Source organism: Trichomycterus rosablanca, chromosome 26 (genome assembly GCF_030014385.1).
Source record: "Trichomycterus rosablanca isolate fTriRos1 chromosome 26, fTriRos1.hap1, whole genome shotgun sequence".
In the NCBI taxonomy this organism is placed as follows: Eukaryota; Metazoa; Chordata; class Actinopteri; order Siluriformes; family Trichomycteridae; genus Trichomycterus; species Trichomycterus rosablanca.
The window spans coordinates 15,157,208-15,178,100 of record NC_086013.1 but is presented as its reverse complement, the minus strand read 5'-3'; the positions used below and the strand labels follow the sequence as shown (position 1 = coordinate 15,178,100).

The 20,893-nt window shown below is 43.8% G+C and overlaps 1 protein-coding gene across 1 annotated transcript in view; it reads right to left on the bottom strand.

The window, feature by feature from the left end:
• Window positions 1–20,893, bottom strand: part of dcc (DCC netrin 1 receptor) — a 240,103-nt gene that overhangs the window by 107,622 nt on the left and 111,588 nt on the right. The gene's annotated exons all lie outside the window — the stretch shown is intronic.

The window sequence follows — 20,893 nt, the reverse complement described above, 5'->3', positions numbered from 1 at the left end:
ACCAGTTTTTTGGAAGCCAGAGATGTGTCATGAACAGTGGGTGTTGCACCACGGAAGTAAACAATACTAACATGATGGTGGAGTGTGTAGATCCTGTGTGTGTTTGTGCTGCTGTTACAGATGTTCGTTTTATACGAAAAGCATCAACCTACTATTGGTGATAAAAAGACGTAGAAGGCGACTTTGTGCGTGAAACGCTTTTATTTGCAGATGTTTAGTACAAGAGTGAAAAGAAAACTAGCAGCCTTATAATACATGTATGTATACGAGGGTTCTTCAAAAAGTTTCCACACTTTTAAAACTCTATTTATTAAGAATTTCAAAAACAAACTCCATCACTTTTCTACATCATCACCTTCTGATGCATTTTCCCAGCGTCGTACCGACTTTTTATTGGCGTCAGCAAAAAATGCAGCCCTGCTTTCACATCATCATCACATGAAAATCTTCTTCCCCTTAAAGCTTCTGTAGGAATTTTCCAAAAAGGTGGAAATCAGATGGAGCTAAATCCAGACTATAAGCGTCTCTCAGTCTCTCAGACTACGACTCCTCCTACTACACCCTCACCGCTTATAACCAAAATATACAAGTGCGGAAACTTTTTGAAGATCCCTCATTGTTTGTCCGAATTCGTATATACACACAAAAATGGACATTTATATTTTAAAACTATATTTATTTTATTTTTTATTGTAAACTTTACACTCATTGTTGCTTTCTCTAATCTCTAAACTTGACGCACCCAGGAATGACGTCATGGTTTACACTAAAACCCTTGTACTCTTTGGTTCCAGTTGTGAACACAAGTGCACAGTTCAGGAGCTCTAGTGGGTAGAGATTTGGGTTATTAACTGAGAGGTTGAGAGTTCGAATCCCAGCTCTGCCTCGCAGCCACTGTTGGACCCTTGAGCAAGGTCCTTAACCCTGTCTGCTCCAGGGGCGCCGTATGATGGCTGACCCTGCGCTCTGACCCCAGCTCCTGGGATATGTGAAGAAAGAATTTTGTTGTACTGTGCACCTGTATATGTATATATGACAAATAAAGGCATTCTATTCTATTCTATTCTATTCTATTCTATTCTATTCTATTCTATTCTATTCTATTCTATTCTATTCTATTCTATTCTATTCTATTCTATTCTATTCTATTCTATTCTATTCTATTCTATTCTATTCTATTCTAAAATCAAGTTCAAGAACCAGAACGGAACCAGTTCCAAGTTGGTAAAAAAGAGCTACCAGTGATACACACATAATTAAAGGTCAGAGTCGGATAACTTATGGACATTTATGAAAGATCTGAAGTTTAAGAAGATGTTGAGTTCATCTCTTCAGATTATTTACCTTCAATCTTACGTTAAAACAGTAAAAACAGAAGCAGGTTGTTTCCAAAGCCACTGCACCGCCTGTGCACATCTGGCAACCGTTTAGCGCTCTAACGTAAATCCAAGAGGAAAACACTTATCATAGCAGTGCCAGGCTGCGCTCACGAATTCAAAGTGAATGAAAGTGGAAGGTTTTAGGACGGCATCCAGGTTGGCGTAGGATTTGTTCCGCATAGTAATGTATATGTGAATGGTCGGGGCAGAACCTGGCATCTTTATACTCATGTCTCAGCCAAAAATGCAATCACACCATCATCTACTCGCAGACGTATCAGCCAAATCTGCAATCCCGTATTTATCCTCGTACATGATCCGGCTTCTGTACGAATAACTGGCAACCAGCCTGAGAGTCATGGCTGGCACTTCGCAGATGGCATTACATCTACTACTTTTTCTGTGATTTTCTGCGTCTACCTGGATGAGTGGTCACTGAGCTTATGGACAAATTTCAGCACACTGGACTTCCTGTCAGGCTTCAACAGTGTACCAAGAGTCCTCTGTTTGGAGATGATGGCTCTCACTGTGATTTGGTGGAGTTCAGGTACCGCTTCTGGGACCCCGATTGAGTTCGAGGAGGGTATATTCGCCTGACACACACTCCCTCTGACTTCAGTGGATTCACACATGAGGTCAGTCTCACGCACGGAGAGTCATGCACTGACCCCCGCGTTCCTCCACTTCTGCACAGGCGTCAAAGAACCCGCCCCCTCTCCAGTCTGGTCTCTTCCCAACCAGCAGACTTATGCCTAGTCCACACTACACGATCTTTGCCCTGATTTTCGCTCGGCGACTGGTCGGTGCTAGATTTGCCGGCTCGGGAGCAACTCACCGAGCGCTCGGCGATCGAAAATCGGCTCTCAATCGCTATGTGTGAACTACTCAACAACTCGATCCGATGCGAGATTTCTAGCTCGTCAAATATCTGGATCTGAGTTGCCCGACTGGCAATGAGTGCTATGTCGAACAGCCAATGAGAATGCAAGATACGGGGTGAGAGGAAACACAGGGAAGGGTGTAATATAGTTTATATCAGAATACATCGACACACACACACAAGTTTTACAGTATTTCTTACCTTATCGTTCTCCACAAAAAAAAAAATAATTTATTAACCTCCAACTCACTACAGAACAATCCATACTGTTCATGTAGCCGAATCCACTCAGATTCATTTATTTTTCCTCCCTGATTTTACGCTGCACAACAGCGCACAAACTTTGATCGCTCGCTACTTGTTGATGTGCATTTTTGGACGTGGCATCATTAAACCCCTCGTCACTTCTCAAGTTTGTTTTCGTGACAGAACGTAGTTTGGGAGGACAGAGAAGCTCGCCTGCGATTCCAGTTGGTGATAGATGGTGTAGTGTAGTGTGAAATACACACCGACTTGATTACAAGAGATCCAGTTGTGTAGTGTGAACTGTACAGCGATCTGACGACTTGGAATGGCGTGTAGTGTGAACTTGGCATTAGTGGCCGATTTCGTCTGATGCAGGCACTGCTGACTGTGCCTGCTAGGGGGCGCCCAGCCGACCGGTAGCAGGGCTGAGATTTGAACTCAGACAGTTCAGAATCCCAACGCTGGTGTGCTAGTGGAATATCCTGCTGCGCCACCTTGTTTTTTAACCCTGAAGCCGATACCTGTATTTACACCGACCAGTGACGGATTCTTACAAAGAGCTTTACAATGTACAGAGGACTGCGCTACTCTCTCTGTATTCCTCCACCACTCGACCTCACAGTCTGAGTCACTCAGGTGATTCTCCATCCAGCTTCCTTTTTATCACTCTCAATCTTGTTTTATATAATTTAGATTTAACAAGATAAATAACATACCAGATAAACTCATGCTCATTATCTGACACATTTTTTCATTGTATCCAAAAGTAGTCTTGATTTTTTATTGATGTTGATTTTAAAACCTGTTCCATTGAAACTCCATTTAACTGAAGCTTAATTTCTTTCACTGGAGATTTTTGCTTTCTGCTGTTTAAACCCAAATGTGCTTCTATAGATTTCATTCAAGAATTAGTAAATAAATGAGAATTTAATCCAATCCATGTTTAGGTGTTATCTCTCTCTATTTATTTCCTCGGCTGCTCCCGTTAGGGGTCGCCGGTGGATCGTGATCCGCATTATTGATTTGGCACGACCCTCCCTACAATGCACTGGTTTATGCATCCTAGCGGCCGGGTACCTACAGGACAATTCAGTGTCTCCAATTAGCCTGGCTGCATGTTTTTGGACTGTGGGAGGAAACTGGAGCACCCGGAGGAAACCCGCACAGACACGGGGAGAACATGCAAACTCCACACAGAAAGGACCCGGACCGCCCCACCTGGGGATCGAACTCAGGACCTTCTTGCTGTGAGGCGACAGTGCTACCCACTTAGCCACCGTGCCGCCCGTTTAGGTGTTAAAAACAGTCACATATAAAGTCTTTGTATAATAATTAGAAGTAAAAGAATAAAACGTCCTTTTTCTTTCCTTTATTCCGACATAATTGTCTGTTTGGCCCCTGATCAGGCCGGTAGCTGCGCTACGACACAAACTCAGGTTTTCATGGTTGTTGGCTGGTGCATGAGACTGCTGTGCAAGCCAACAATATCAAAATCTCCTATTATTTTATATTCCACCTCACTGGAGTCACACTGGATAAAAGCGTCTACTAAATAAATAAACGTGACTGTTCTGACCTCGTTCTTCGGAATGTAACAGGATTCTGGCGCCAGTCTCATCACACTTTTATAAGCATTTCAACAGATTACCGAGGCTCTGCTACAGGTTCAGATCTCTCAGGGACGATACCGAGACCTGAAATGTGATTGGAACCTGTAGTGTGCATTAGAGCCGTCACGCCCGATGTATCCGAGCCGGATCCGAGACCTGAAGAGCAGGTTACGGCGTACAAGCACACATCAATCATCCAGCAGATGATTGGAACTATAATCCGTTGATAACTTCCTCCACGATGTGAGAGCGGTTATGATTTCCACCAGAATAAAGTCTCTGAATCCTCCATCAGTCTTTTTAGCGTGGAATAAAGAGTTCCTGGATAAGCAGCCGGAGTAATAAAAACAAACGCAGCTCAGGGAGGCCGTACAGATCCGAGCGCAGATATGGAGAGTCCATTTCAGCAGGAAAATTAGTTATTGATCTCGTTCGGCCTGGATTTTCTTCGACTAAATGCGCTCCTTTAAAAATGATGACCACACAGGGGTGTCATGTGGCCGAAATCGACTCGATTGATGAGTAATCGAACTCAGCCGGGCACAAGCAGCCGCCGGGACGGTGTGAAACCCTTCCGACAACAAAGCTCAGTGATTAGTGGCTCTCAATATTTTATCCTTTGAGAAAAAAAGGAAAAAAATTATCCTCCATCATATTTTTGCAGTGCTGACAAAAGTGCATCATTTTAAACATTCATTCATTAATAAAAATGTCTTTTGTTAGTGAGATTATATTGGGATACATTATAATAACATCAGCAGCTGAAACATTTTGTATTCATATTTATCTATTTATTCATTCATTCATTGTCTGTTTTACCACTTTATCCCGGTCAGGGTCACAGTGGGTCCGATTCATTGGGTGAGGAAACACTCCGGACAGGTCGGTGGTCCACCATAGGGCAGACAAACCCACTCACAATGTCTAGTAGCTCCAATTAATGTGACTGCAGGACTTTGGGAGGAAACCCACATGGACACAGGGAGAACATGCAAACTCCACACAGAAAGGACCCTGGCCGCCTGGCTGGAGAATGGAACCCAGGACCTTCTTGCTTTGAGGCGACAGTGCTACCTACTGTGCCACCTGATGCTATTAATACTACTACTAATAATAATGCAAATAATGCAAATAATAATAATATAAATAATAACAATAATACTATAAATAATAACAATAATAACAATAACAATAATAATAATTATTATTATTAACAATCATAATAAAATAATAATAATAATAAAATAATAATAATAATAATAAAATAATAATAATAATAACAATAATAATAATACTTATTAATAATAATAATAAAATAATAATAATAAAAAATTTAATCCATATGCATGACGTTCTATAGTCTGATATAAAAATCTAAGAAGTGATGTCATTGGATTCATTCTAACCACCGTTTCTGCTTGCAGTCAATCCACCTTCTGCATTTGACACCTTCTACAGGTGACAGAAACCCACAGTACACAAAGGAAAACCACAGTGACACATTAAAAGCACCATAGACAGGGACTGATGGTTAGGATTGAACCCAGGTCTCCAAAACCCTTGTTGCTGTGACACACCCACTCTACCAGCTAGGCCGAAATGTATACGAATATAAAAACATACAAATACCCCCCCTCCTCCCAATGTTATATAATTAATTAATTCATTAATTCATTCATTGTCTGTTTTACTACTGATTTATCCTGGTCAGGGTCGTGGTGGGTCTGATTCATTGGGCGAAAGGTGGGAAATATCCAGACAGGTCACCATCAGTGTTTAGTATTGATAAATTATTTACAATATATTATAATATATACAATAAATTATTTATATTTTATAATTTTTAATGAAATAGACTTTAACAATTTGATCCAGCTTGTTTTTTTTTAAATGACAATGAAGGGTGCTTGGGTGGCACCTTAAGCAGCAGCTAATGAACTTACTGGCATGTTTTTAGACAGTAAAAGCCAGTCAGTACAGAACCTCTGTCCTCAAGAACTTTGAGTTGTGTGGCACCTACATCTCTGAGTATTCTGTGCTGTGTCAAGCTTAATAAATTATTGTATACATTTTATTGCTGAGGCCCCTAGGGTAACTCTCTGGGACCCCCTAGTGCAGAGGTCACTAACAGGCGGACCGCGGTCCGGATCCGGACCCAAAAGCTGTCCCATACGGACCCGGACCTACAGCCAAAACAGAAAGTTATGATTTGAAACCTGACGGAGCGCTTCTATTTTAACCGGCGCAGCTTTTGTAGTCTTTACGGTAGCGGCACAGACCAATCACGTGACACCACTCAGCCAATCAAGTCTGTGCATTCCAGCCGGTAAACACTGCGACTCTACAGTGCAGACAGATGAGAGAGTTAGAGGCGAGTTACATGTGGAAAGACGGTGGAAAGAAAAAGAAAGATAGCGAACGTAGAAAAAACGAAGGGAGAGATACAGACGACTGTGCAGGAGAAAGTTGAGAAAAAGACGAGTGAGACAGGAGACAAATGGCGCTCTCCAAAAAAGAAACGTGTACAGCAAAAATACAGCATTTAATCCGTGATGGAGAGACTCATTTCTGTTCTTACTTCCCACTGGAGCACAATTTATTTTTATTTTCTCTTAATTTGATAAGAGAAAGGTTTGATAAGGTGGGGTGGCCCGGGTCCTCTCTGTGTGGAGTTTGCATGTTCTCCCTGTGTTCACGTGGGTTTACTCCAGGTGCTCCGGTTTCCTCCCACAGTACAAAGACATGCAAGTGAGGTGAATTGGAGACACTAAATTGTCCATGACTGTGTTCGATATAAACTTGTGACCTGATGAATCTTGTGTAATGAGTAACTACCGTTCCTGTCATGATGTAACCAAAGTGTAAAACACGACGTTAAAATCCTTATAAACAAACAGACATCTGATTTGACAGTCAGTTATTGATTACATGCAGATGTTGATACAACTACTAGGCTATTTATATGAGTCATTCTAGAATTTGGGGTACATTCCATGTCCAATGATAATAATTATATTTGTTCTAACTATTTTCTTTAAAAATGACATATTTTACCTATTAATGGAAAACATGTTGTAATATCACAAAAACATTATGTGCATCCTATGCTTCATTTAGCATGAAATTTGTCATGATGTTCCTAAATGAACAGTTTTTGCTGTGTCCGTTTTTTAAGTTGAGGGGGCCTTGGTTTTAAAATAATGAATAAAATTATTAAGGCCAACAACATCAATTTTTTTATTTATTTCAATAGTTTAAATACTAAAGAAAAATAATATTTTTTAAATAATTTAAATATATTTATTTATTATTGTCCGCAAAAGTTCTGTCAACTATGTTACTAACAGAACTCCACTCAGCAACTCAAAACTGGTTTGTTCTAAAACTATGTGACCAGCATTACATGATATAATTTTTCTCTGTGGAGGGCATATTGAACAAACTGTGGTGAATGTTCTCTTAATTTTAAAAATATTTTATCTATAATAGGACATTGTCAATGAGTATATTAATTGACCGTCAACTATGTTACATACATTGTTATGGTTACAATTTCTTTTATAATTTTAATTCAAATGTATGTTCAAGAAATGACGTGATCAGCCAGGCAAGGTCTACCACTGAAGTTATGGGTCAAAATAGGGAAATTGTCAACTATGTTACCTGTCAACTAAGTTACCTAGTAGTCTACATCTACTTGCCCTTTTAAATAAAATAAAAAATAATTATGTTTAAGCTTTGCAACTAGTGGATATGTTACACTAAAGGAATATATTAACTTGAACCACTGATTGTTCTGTTGAGAAAGAACATTGTTTTTGTACTTTTTGGTGATGTGAAATGTACCCCAAATTATAGAATGACCCATATATAATATATATCAATATATATGTTATATATATATATCAATATATATGTTATGTATATATATCAATATATATGTTATATATATATATATATACTGTATATACTGTATATATATATATATAGTTAAACATTCCGGACCTTTGCTTCAAGAAATTTTCTCTAACTGGACCTCTTTACATTTTAGTTGAATACCCCTGCCCTAGTGGGTCACGGTTCCCTGGCTAAACCCACTGATCCACAGCAGCGGAAATGCCGCCAAAACAAAGACGTCAGGAAGACGTTATGACAGGATGACGGACGGGAGGCAAAACACCGAAAAATAAATCCAACCCCAGCGGAGATCAGAGCAGAAACCAAACGAGCGCTCTGAGCTCTCCGTGTTCCAGTGCGTCGTCATGAGAGACAGGGGTCAGGTGGCGGGACGGTGGAATAGCCCAAAGGTTCCGGCTCTAAACTGGTGTGAATTTGTCACCCTGGACGTGTATGACAGCTACATCTCCACATCGAACCTCCATCACGAGGTGACAGACGACCGAGCTGCTCGAACGGTCACCCCCCGCCCCCCCCCCCCCGCCTCGTTCCCCCCGTCCTCCCGAACCCCGGCGGGGCTGTCTGGCTCCCCCGGGCCAGCGGTGACAAAGGGTCATCGTGGCACATCCATCTCCTCAGGAGAATAAATTGGAGCTGAACAGGTTGAAGAAAAACAACACTACAAAATATACTGTATGGTCAAAAGTATTGGGACACCCTTTCTAATTCTTGAATATACAGTGTATCACAAAAGTGAGTACACCCCTCACATTTCTGCAAATATTTTATTATATCTTTTCATGGGACAACACTATAGAAATAAAACTTGGATATAACTTAGAGTAGTCAGTGTACAGCTTGTATAGCAGTGTAGATTTACTGTCTTCTGAAAATAACTCAACACACAGCCATTAATGTCTAAATAGCTGGCAACATAAGTGAGTACACCCCACAGTGAACATGTCCAAATTGTGCCCAAAGTGTCAATATTTTGTGTGACCACCATTATTATCCAGCACTGCCTTAACCCTCCTGGGCATGGAATTCACCAGAGCTGCACAGGTTGCTACTGGAATCCTCTTCCACTTCTCCATGATGACATCACAGAGCTGGTGGATGTTAGACACCTTGAACTCCTCCACCTTCCACTTGAGGATGCGCCACAGGTGCTCAATTGGGTTTAGTCCATCACCTTTACCTTCAGCTTCCTCAGCAAGGCAGTTGTCATCTTGGAGGTTGTGTTTGGGATCGTTATCCTGTTGGAAAACTGCCATGAGGCCCAGTTTTCGAAGGGAGGGGATCATGCTCTGTTTCAGAATGTCACAGTACATGTTGGAATTCATGTTTCCCTCAATGAACTGCAGCTCTCCAGTGCCAGCAACACTCATGCAGCCAAAGACCATGATGCTACCACCACCATGCTTGACTGTAGGCAAGATACAGTTGTCTTGGTACTTCTCACCAGGGCGCCGCCACACATGCTGGACACCATCTGAGCCAAACAAGTTGATCTTGGTCTTGTCAGACCACAGGGCATTCCAGTAATCCATGTTCTTGGACTGCTTGTCTTCAGCAAACTGTTTGCTGGCTTTCTTGTGCGTCAGCTTCCTTCTGGGATGACGACCATGCAGACCGAGTTGATGCAGTGTGCGGCGTATGGTCTGAGCACTGACAGGCTGACCTCCCACGTCTTCAACCTCTGCAGCAATACTGGCAGCACTCATGTGTCTATTTTTTAAAGCCAACCTCTGGATATGACGCCGAACACGTGGACTCAACTTCTTTGGTCGACCCTGGCAAAGACTGTTCCGAGTGGAACCTGTCCTGGAAAACCGCTGTATGACCTTGGCCACCATGCTGTAGCTCAGTTTCAGGGTGTTAGCAATCTTCTTATAGCCCAGGCCATCTTTGTGGAGAGCAACAATTCTATTTCTCACATCCTCAGAGAGTTCTTTGCCATGAGGTGCCATGTTGAATATCCAGTGGCCAGTATGAGAGAATTGTACCCAAAACACCAAATTTAACAGCCCTGCTCCCCATTTACACCTGGGACTTTGACACATGACACCAGGGAGGGGCAACGACACATTTGGGCACAATTTGGACATGTTCACTGTGGGGTGTACTCACTTATGTTGCCAGCTATTTAGACATTAATGGCTGTGTGTTGAGTTATTTTCAGAAGACAGTAAATCTACACTGCTATACAAGCTGTACACTGACTACTCTAAGTTATATCCAAGTTTCATGTCTATAGTGTTGTCCCATGAAAAGATATAATGAAATATTTGCAGAAATGTGAGGGGTGTACTCACTTTTGTGATACACTGTATGTGTTTCAGCCACAACAGTTACTTACAGCTGTACTAAATCAATGATATAAAGAAAATTACATGCTTTAACTTTGCATAAACAGTTTAGGGAAGTCCCTTTCTTGTTCCAGCATGAGCAAAAGCTCAATATTTATGTCATAAAGAAAAGCTTGATTTAAAGAAACTCCAGTGTCCAGCACAGAGCCCTGACATCAGCCTCACTGAACAGCTCTGGAATGAACAACTGAGGCTTTCTCGACTGAATGGGCACAAATTCCCACATACGTACTTCAAAGTTATATGAGAAGCCACAGCTGAAAAGACCACATCGACGTTTTTGAAATGAGATGTCCGACAAGCTCATGGTCAGGTGTCCACATACTTTTGGCCACCAGTGATGGATTAATAAGGCAGGTTCAGGGTCAGTTTCTAACCTTCACTAAGTGATTCCAGGTCCTCAGTGGAAGCGTTTATTAGGAGAAATACATTTTCGAGAGAGATCACGCACCCCACCCGTTCCCTCACCGTCACAGCGGGATGAAATGCTCCCTCCGTCCCTCGGCTCTTAAACGCCGCTCTCAGCGCGACGCTCCTGAGCTCACATCAAACCGCACACAAAGAGAGGAAGCGTTTATCCCGTTCTGCTTTCAGGACTCCCACAGACTTTTGTGAGCACCGGAGGATCAATATCAGCAGACGGAGGCTCTGAGCCGGCGGTGTAGCCTCCAACGACGGCAGAATAAAAGACTTCCTGCTCAAGGCTACCCGTCTAACCGCCTCATAAAAGATAAAAACATTGGAAAAGCGATGCTACGTGCCGTATTTCACACGTCGCTTCAATAGCACCCGGAACTCACCGGAAAACAGCGAAAACTGAACGTTCTGAAGATAAAACCGGCTATTATGTTTCACCAGATCGTCAGTGGGTGTTTACATCGCGTCAACATCGATATGTCATTAGCCGTGCTGCTGCTTTATCAGTAGCATACTGCGCTAATTAAGCCCTAATGATTTCCCTTAAACTGTTGTCCCCTCCTCCGCCTGCTTCACCTGGGGTGAGCGGCCGACCACCAATTACAGCGAGCGCGAGCGCCGCGGGCGATACAGCGAGTGCCACCACGACACCCCGTAATGAGTCGATTCCTTTAATGTTTTCGGGATTTTGATTCTTCCAGCTACGCCGTCGCCCCGTCTACCTCATCATTTGGATATCCTAATGAGCTGCCTTGCTCAGGGGCCCAAGTGGCAGCTTGGCAGTGATGTGCTTTGAACCAGCAACTTTCTGATTACTAGTCCAGTACCTTTACTGCTGAGCTACCGCTGCCCTAGAGATGCTGTAGAGATGGGAAGGAGGGTGCGGGTTACAGAATCATGCTTGCCTGCCATGCCATTATATCCAGCAAGGGTCATGGAGGTGCAGATGACTTCAATTAGGCAATCCACTGTAGCTGGGAGAGCCCTTTAAATACCGGCTCATATGCTCACCTGCATTCTTCTATCATATTGCTGAGGAACTTGAAAGTGCTGTGACCCCATGTAATTGCCCTGGCTGTTCTAAACTGCCCCTTTGTGGATGGATGGATGGATGGATGGATGGATGGATGGATGGATGGATGGATGGATGGATGGATGGATGGATAGATAGATAGATAGATAGATAGATAGATAGATAGATAGATAGATAGATAGATAGATAGATAGATAGATAGATAGATAGACATCATGTTTCTGCAGGCGATGGATCAATGTAAAGAAAAGTACATCCTTCATAATAATGCTAACATGTTTGTTTTACATGTTTAGTATTAAAAACATCCAAAAAACCAGCATGCATAAGATATGAGCAGCTGAAGATGGGAATGAAAAGAACAGATAGACATTTAATCCAGGTAAGGCCGCGTGGCGTCCAAACAGACGATTAGCATGACAAAAATACAGGGCAGGACCACATACGCTGATCGTAATGACTCTCCGTGCTTTACTATTCAGATGGAAATGTGTGTATCATGGATTTGAATAAACATCTGGTGTATGTGTGTGTGTGTGTGTGTGTGTGTGTTAATACCGCGGCCTGCTGAGAAGGTCTCGAGGGGTTTCACTGACAGCCTGTCGCACCGCCGCTGACATTTTCAGCCCCCCGAATCCTGTGGTGACTCCGTGCCTCTGGGTAAAAGCCCCCTCTAAACGGGGCGTTAAACCCCATCGCGGGCGCGTAAGAGCTGTGTAAATAACGGCGCGTGCACAGCCGACACGCCGCACCCAGTCAGATTTCAATCTGTATTCTTAAACAATGATCCATTATTAATAACTCGAGAGAGAGACGGCCGACACAGACGCCGCCGCCATTCCAATATCAGGGCGTAGATTAACCAGTGCGCCGCGAAAACAGGAACGATATTCGGGTTTATGAGGGAACAACATGAGAATAATAATCAGGTTTATTTATTGTGCATTTTAGATCTTTAATGCTGGGTTTAAACGTCCGTTTCCAACAATGTGACCCTGATTTTTCTAAACTGTAGTTGGGTGGCGTTAAAAATGAGGAATTAAAATGTTATTGTTTACATCTCTACCTCATTAAGCATCTAATATATTCTGAAAATGTGCAATGTTTGTTAAATTTGTAAATGTTTGTGACTTATATCTATACATATACACAGATTAGGCATAACATTATGACCACCTTCCTAATATTGTCTTGGTCCCCCTTTTGCAGCCAAAACAGCCCTGACCCATCAAGACATGGGCTCCACTAGACCATGAAGGTGTGCTGTGGTATCTGGCACCAAGATGTCAGATCCTTTAACTCCTCTAAGTTGTGAGGTGGGGCCTCCATGGATCAGACTTGTTTCTCCAGCACGTCCCACAGATGCTCGATGGGATTGAGATCTGGGGAATTTGGAGGCCAAGCAAACACCTCAAACTGGTTGTTGTGCTCCTCAAACCATTCCTGAAGCATTTCTGCTTTGTGGCAGGGCGCGTCATCCTGCTGAAAGAGGCCACAGCCATCAGGGAATAGCGTCTCCATGAAAGGGTGAACATGGTCTGCAACGATGCTTAGGTAGGTGCTACGTGTCTAAGTAACATCCACATGGACGGCAGGACCCAAAGTTTCCCAGCAGAACGTTGCCCAAAGCATCACACTGCATCCGCCAGCTTGCCTTCTTCCCACAATGCATCCTGGTGCCATGTGTTCCCCAGGTAAGCGACGCACACACACCCGGCCGTCCACGTGATGGAAAAAAAAACGTGGTCCAGTTCCGATGCTCACGTGCCCATTGTTGGTTCTTTTGGTGGTGGACAGGGGTCAACATGGGCACCCTGACTGGTCTGCAGCCCCATACGCAACACACTGCGATGCACTTTCATATACATATACAGTGTATCACAAAAGTGAGTACACCCCTCACATTTCTACAGATATTTAAGTATATCTTTTCATGAAACAACACTGACAAAATGACACTTTGACACAATGAAAAGTAGTCTGTGTGCAGCTTATATAACAGTGTAAATTTATTCTTCCCTCAAAATAACTCAATATACAGCCATTAATGTCTAAACCACCGGCAACAAAAGTGAGTACACCCCTTATTGAAAGTTCCTGAAGTGTCAATATTTTGTGTGGCCACCATTATTTCCCAGAACTGCCTTAACTCTCCTGGGAATGGAGTTTACCAGAGCTTCACAGGTTGCCACTGGAATGCTTTTCCACTCCTCCATGACGACATCACGGAGCTGGCGGATATTCGAGACTTTGCGCTCCTCCACCTTCCGCTTGAGGATGCCCCAAAGATGTTCTATTGGGTTTAGGTCTGGAGACATGCTTGGCCAGTCCATCACCTTTACCCTCAGCCTCTTCAATAAAGCAGTGGTCATCTTAGAGGTGTGTTTGGGGTCATTATCATGCTGGAACACTGCCCTGCGACCCAGTTTCCGGAGGGAGGGGATCATGCTCTGCTTCAGTATTTCACAGTACATATTGGAGTTCATGTGTCCCTCAATGAAATGTAACTCCCCAACACCTGCTGCACTCATGCAGCCCCAGACCATGGCATTCCCACCACCATGCTTGACTGTAGGCATGACACACTTATCTTTGTACTCCTCACCTGATTGCCGCCACACATGCTTGAGACCATCTGAACCAAACAAATTAATCTTGGTCTCATCAGACCATAGGACATGGTTCCAGTAATCCATGTCCTTTGTTGACATGTCTTCAGCAAACTGTTTGCGGGCTTTCTTGTGTAGAGACTTCAGAAGAGGCTTCCTTCTGGGGTGACAGCCATGCAGACCAATTTGATGTAGTGTGCGGCGTATGGTCTGAGCACTGACAGGCTGACCCCCCACCTTTTCAATCTCTGCAGCAATGCTGACAGCACTCCTGCGCCTATCTTTCAAAGACAGCAGTTGGATGTGACGCTGAGCACGTGCACTCAGCTTCTTTGGACGACCAACGCGAGGTCTGTTCTGAGTGGACCCTGCTTTTTTAAAACGCTGGATGATCTTGGCCACTGTGCTGCAGCTCAGTTTCAGGGTGTTGGCAATCTTCTTGTAGCCTTGGCCATCTTCATGTAGCGCAACAATTCGTCTTTTAAGATCCTCAGAGAGTTCTTTGCCATGAGGTGCCATGTTGGAACTTTCAGTGTCCAGTATGAGAGAGTGTGAGAGCTGTACTACTAAATTGAACACACCTGCTCCCTATGCACACCTGAGACCTAGTAACACTAACAAATCACATGACATTTTGGAGGGAAAATGACAAGCAGTGCTCAATTTGGACATTTAGGGGTGTAGTCTCTTAGGGGTGTACTCACTTTTGTTGCCGGTGGTTTAGACATTAATGGCTGTATATTGAGTTATTTTGAGGGAAGAATAAATTTACACTGTTATATAAGCTGCACACAGACTACTTTTCATTGTGTCAAAGTGTCATTTTGTCAGTGTTGTCCCATGAAAAGATATACTTAAATATCTGCAGAAATGTGAGGGGTGTACTCACTTTTGTGATACACTGTATATGTATGAAATATCCAAATATTAATTTTATATATATAATATCTCTTGAACTACATTACCCATCATTCACTACACGGCCAAAAGTATTTGGACACCTGACCATGAGCTTGTTGGACGTCCTATTTTAAAAGTGAATGCTATTAAAATCAAGTACCCTCTATGTGATCTGTTTTCTGATAAGGCTTCTCTCAAGATTTTGACTTTGATGTCTGTGGGGATTTGTGCCCAGTCAGTCAATAAGTTGTTTGTATGGCTGGGCACTGATGTTGCTCAGGAAAGCCTCAGCTGACGTTCCAGTTCATTCCAGAGCTGTACACTGGGGCTGGGGTCAGGGATCAGTGCAGGTCACTGGAGTGTTGCACAGGGGCACAGTCATGCTGAAAGAGGAAATGGCCTTCCCTAAACTGTTGCTGTAAAGTTGAAAGCATATAATTACCTTTATATAACCAATTTATTACAGCTGTTATTAATTGACGTGGCTAAAACACATGAATTCACTGTCCAGTCACATCAATTTTGCCACAAAATGCAGTCACATGATCAGAGACGCAAGTCAAACACACACACCCGACCCCAGGTCAAGTCTGACGGGCCTTATCGATTTTAAATACGCCAGACATCGCTGGTCGACGCCCACTCGCCATCGTTCATCCGGCGGAGTTTGAACTGCAGGCTAAATTTTCACCATCGCACTGACAATTATCTAATTTGGCTTCGGTAATTAATCATCGGTCAGGCCCTGCTCTCGGAAGGAGCGCGCCGGGCTCGGACGCTCTCAGACAACCGACGTCTGGCAGCTAATGAGAAGCAGCGGTGGGGAGAACAATCAACCCCCCCCCCCCCCCCCCCCCCCCCTCCTCCAGTCCAATCGGTCGGGGAGAAAATGCTGGCTGCGGCTGATCGATAACAACTTTATGCAAACCCATGCATCAACTGGAAGGAAGCGGCCGAGAAGGAGAGAGGAAATGAAGGAAGAGATGGCGAGGGAAATGAAGGTGGCGAGAGAGGAGCCTCTGACATTTTCCTCGGTCAATTAATTAAGCGGCTAAAAGGAGCTCATGAGCATCACTCGAGTCATTATCATCGCAAATAACAAACATTCATTATCCAAATCACAGCCAGCAGCATTAATACAGACCAACCGCTTGATAAACGGGCCACGTCTTCAACGGGGGCATAATGTTGAGTCCATTAATACACTGCCACAGAGGCATCTTGTTTTTTTTTTTTTCTTTTTCACTGTCGTCCACACTGTCGTGACTATCACTATGCTTTTATGACCACAAAAATTACACCATGAGGACTCTGAAGGCATATCTCCTTGTTTCTACACTCACTGTTCATTTTATCAGCCCCACTTACCATATAGAAGCACTTTGTAGTTCTACAATCACTGACTGTAGTCCATCTGTTTCTCTGCATGCTTTGTTAGCCCCCTTTCATGCTGTTCTTCAATGGTCAGGACCCCCACAGGACCACCACAGAGCAGCTATTATTTAGGTGGTGGATCATTCTCAGCACTGCAGTGACACTGACATGGTGGTGGTGTGTTAGTGTGTGTTGTTCTGGTATGAGTGGATCAGACACACTGTGTCCACTCATTGTCCACTCCACCTTGTAGATGTGAAGTCAGAGACGATCGCTCATCTATTGCTGCTGTTTGAGTCGGTCATCTTCTAGACCTTCATCAGTGGTCACAGGATGCTGCCCACGGGACGCTGTTGGCTGAATGTTTTTGATTGGTGGACTATTCTCAGTCCAGCAGTGACAGTGAGGTGTTTAGAAACTCCAGCAGCGCTGCTGTGTCTGATCCACTCATACCAGCACAACACACACTAACACACCACCACCATGTCAGTGTCACTGCAGTGCTGAGAATGATCCACCACCTAAATAATACCTGCTCTGTGGTGGCCCTGTGGGGGTCCTGACCATTGAAGAACAGAGTGAAAGGGGGCTAACAAAGCATGCAGAGAAACAGATGGACTACAGTCAGTAATTGTAGAACTACAAAGTGCTTCTATATGGTTAGTGGAGCTGATAAAATGGACTTTTAGTTTTTATTTCTGCTGCTGTTAACAATGTATTTAATAAAAGGTTTGTCTCTCCTCCTCTAAAACCTTTGCAGGACCAAAACGGCAGTAAAAAAGTTCAAGAACTAAATGATCTGCTCACAAAACCTTTATAAATTCATTATAACATCAAATTTATTTTATTTTAGTTATATTTGTTCTATTTGCAAAGTTTGCATTTTCTGCACAGGCATGAATAATAACATCAAGTGTTGAAGCTCAGAAAGTGTGAACTCAGTACGTCAGATATTTATAAAGTGTTTCAGATTGCCACAATCACTCTCACTCGCTCTTATCAAATAAGAAACGGGACTCAATTATGTTTCTCTTTAATCTGTTCTCCTTCAGGATGCCCTGCATTTCCACCCGCGGTCCTGTGATGTCTGCGAAAGGCTCGGTGGAGAGCTCGAGGCTACAGGGCTACGGGCGCTCCCGTCCCTCTGAAAAAAAGACGAGCGCTCCGGACTGTCGGCTGCTTTTCTGAGGCGATAACGCAGAGGTTTTCAAAAGACGCCCGAGAGCGATGAAGCGAGAGGGTTTCATAGCCAACAAAGAGACCATGGAAAGGGATTTATATGTCATTCAGGTCCTGAAGGACCCAGAGGAACGAAGCAGTTCAGATAAAGTAATAGAAAAAGCTGGAATTGAGTTTGGGTTTGGTTTGTTTGTGTGTGTCAAACATTGTGGAATTAGAAACATGGAACCCTGGGAACATAGAACCATGTATGCATGGTGCACTGGGAACAGGGGTGTGAGTGAAAAACAAAAGATGGCAGACGTGGCGCCCAGTTGGTGCTGCAGGACATTCTGCTAGCACACCAGCGCTGGGATTCTGAACTCTCAGAGTTCAAATCTCAGCTCTGCTACCAGTCGGCTGGGCGCCCCCTATCAGGCACGATTGACAGTGCTTGCAGCAGACAAAATTGGCCACTAGTTTGCTGAGTGGGAAAAGACCGGACTTAAAAAGGGGGTGGGGCCTTCATCGCTGTGTAAGGATCCTGGTTAGTAGCCCGAGGCACCTGTAGAGAAGTGGAGGATCGCGGAGGATCAGTGCGTGACTCTCCATGAGCAAGACTGGCCTCACGGGTGAACCCAGGAACACATGAACCCAGGAACACTGAATAAAATAGAGGTCTGTGAACACATGAAGGTAGGGCAGTAGTAGGGCAGTAGAAGGGCAGTTGTAGCCTAGAGGTTAAGGTAGTGGACTAGTAAGCAGAGGGTCGCTGGTTCAAACCCCACTATTGCCAGGTTGCCCCTGTTGGACCCTTGAGAAAGGCCTTTAACCCTCAGTTGCTTAGACTGTAAGTAGCTTTGGATAAAAAGCATCTGCTAAATGCTGAAAATGTAAATGTAGAGGTTTGAGAACACATGAACCAAGAAAGATAGGGGTTTGGGAACACAGAAGTGATATTCTAGACAATATGTAACTAACACAAGTTGCTAATTTAGCCTAAAAAGTTCAGAAACACTTCGAGCTACTTGATCACAGAATACAAACAAACCCGAAGAATGACGAAACTGTGAGAAACGTATCTGAGAAGATTCATCATCCAGGCTTCATCACTTTATTCTCTTCATGGAATATGAAGACGTACTAGAATATGAGACACACAGCGGCTGAAAACGATATGCTAATACCTTACGCAATCACAGAGCAGCGCTACGCCGGTGATTTATCACTCATCAGTGTCCGTAACGTCCGCGTCCTCCGCGCTCGGCCCCGGCACAAACCTGTACCTGATTCTCAAAAGCGGCCAGGCTGATGAAAAGCACCGAGGAGAGTCGGCAGAGTCGTAAACAAGTCCAGGTGGAGAGCATCGATCAGTCTGCCACCTGCACGGCCCACTGGACAAGCCTCATTGTGTCACATGAGTAGCAGCGTCTGTAAACAAAGCAGCTAGTGCGTTAGCGCTGGGCTATCATGAAGCCTCCGAGCCTGCGCTGCTTGTGCCGTCGGGTCGATAACTCTGGCGTGGCGGGCGTCCGTCTCTCTCGCCAGCTTCTTCTTATAAGCCGCTCTGATTAACTTGTTGCTGCGTTTCATGCTGGTCAGGACCCCCACAGAGCAGGTATTATTTAGGTGGTGGATCATTCTCAGCACTGCAGTGACACTGACATGGTGGTGGTGTGTTAGTGTGTGTTGTGCTGGTATGAGTGGATCAGGCACACCTCACTGTCACTGCTGGACTGAGAATAGTCCACCAACCAAAAATATCCAGCAGCAGCAATAGATGCACGATCGTCTCTGACTTTCCATCTACAAGGTGGACCAACTAGGTAGGAGTGTCTAATAGAGTGGACAGTGAGTGAGCACAATATTTAAAAACTCCAGCAGCGCTGCTGTGTCTGATCCACTCATACCAGCACAACACACACTAACACACCACCACCATGTCAGTGTCACTGCAGTGCTGAGAATGATCCACCACCTAAATAATACCTGCTCTGTGGGGGTCCTGACCATTGAAGAACAGCATGAAAGCAGGTTAAAATGTAAATAGAGAAACAGATGGACTACAGTCAGTAATTGTAGAACTACAAAGTACTTCTATATAGTAAGTGGAGCTGATTAAAGGGAAAGACTTTTTAACAAGACAGATGTGCAGTCTGTTGATCTGTATCTGTGTTATGGTGTAAAATGCAAAAACCCCTAAAAAGACCTAAAAATGAAGGTAAAAAACACAAGTCCGGGAGAAAGAGGATGTACGATCACCCCAGCTTACAGATAAACACTTCCACTGTCTTGCCATTAAACCGAGCAGCTTGGTGAAATGTATTTCGCCGTTTCTTCAGATCCTGAACTTGTCTCGTAACAGCTTCTCAAACACAGAAAGCCTGGATTTGCTCTCGGTAACTTCTAACACCGAGCAGATTCATTTACTTCAGGTTTTATTAGCTGAAGCTAAAGGTTAGAACGCTTGTTACAGGTGCATGAATATTCGATTCAGCGTGTACATGTATTCACGTATACTCAACCTTGAACTGTGAGAACAGGAGGTTTATTTACATTTATATTTACACAACCATGTTTTAAAGGTGCAGTTCAACCCTAGGAACTTTTTCAGGAACTCAGAGTATCAACAAACTTCAGAGCTTTCATTACAAGCTGTTTCGTTTTTCCCCCTTCACCCCCTTTTTTTCACCTAATTCAATTACAGCCAATCAAGGAGGACCAAGGCTATCACATGACCAGACACATCTGATTGCTTGGTTTAACCTGCCAGGGGCGGGGTCTCAACAAGAGCAGTATCACACGTGGAGAGCCACAAACTGCCATCCATGATCAGTCAAGCTCTCCATACGCTCTACTGCTCTCTGGTAGGTGAAAAGAAGCGGTCTGTGAACGTGAATGTGTCACATGACAGTCTGTGACTCTCCCTGACCAGGGTACAGATGTACAGTACAACAAAATGCTTTCTTCGCATATCCTAGCTTGTTTTGAAGCTGGGGTCAGAGCGCAGGGTCAGCCATC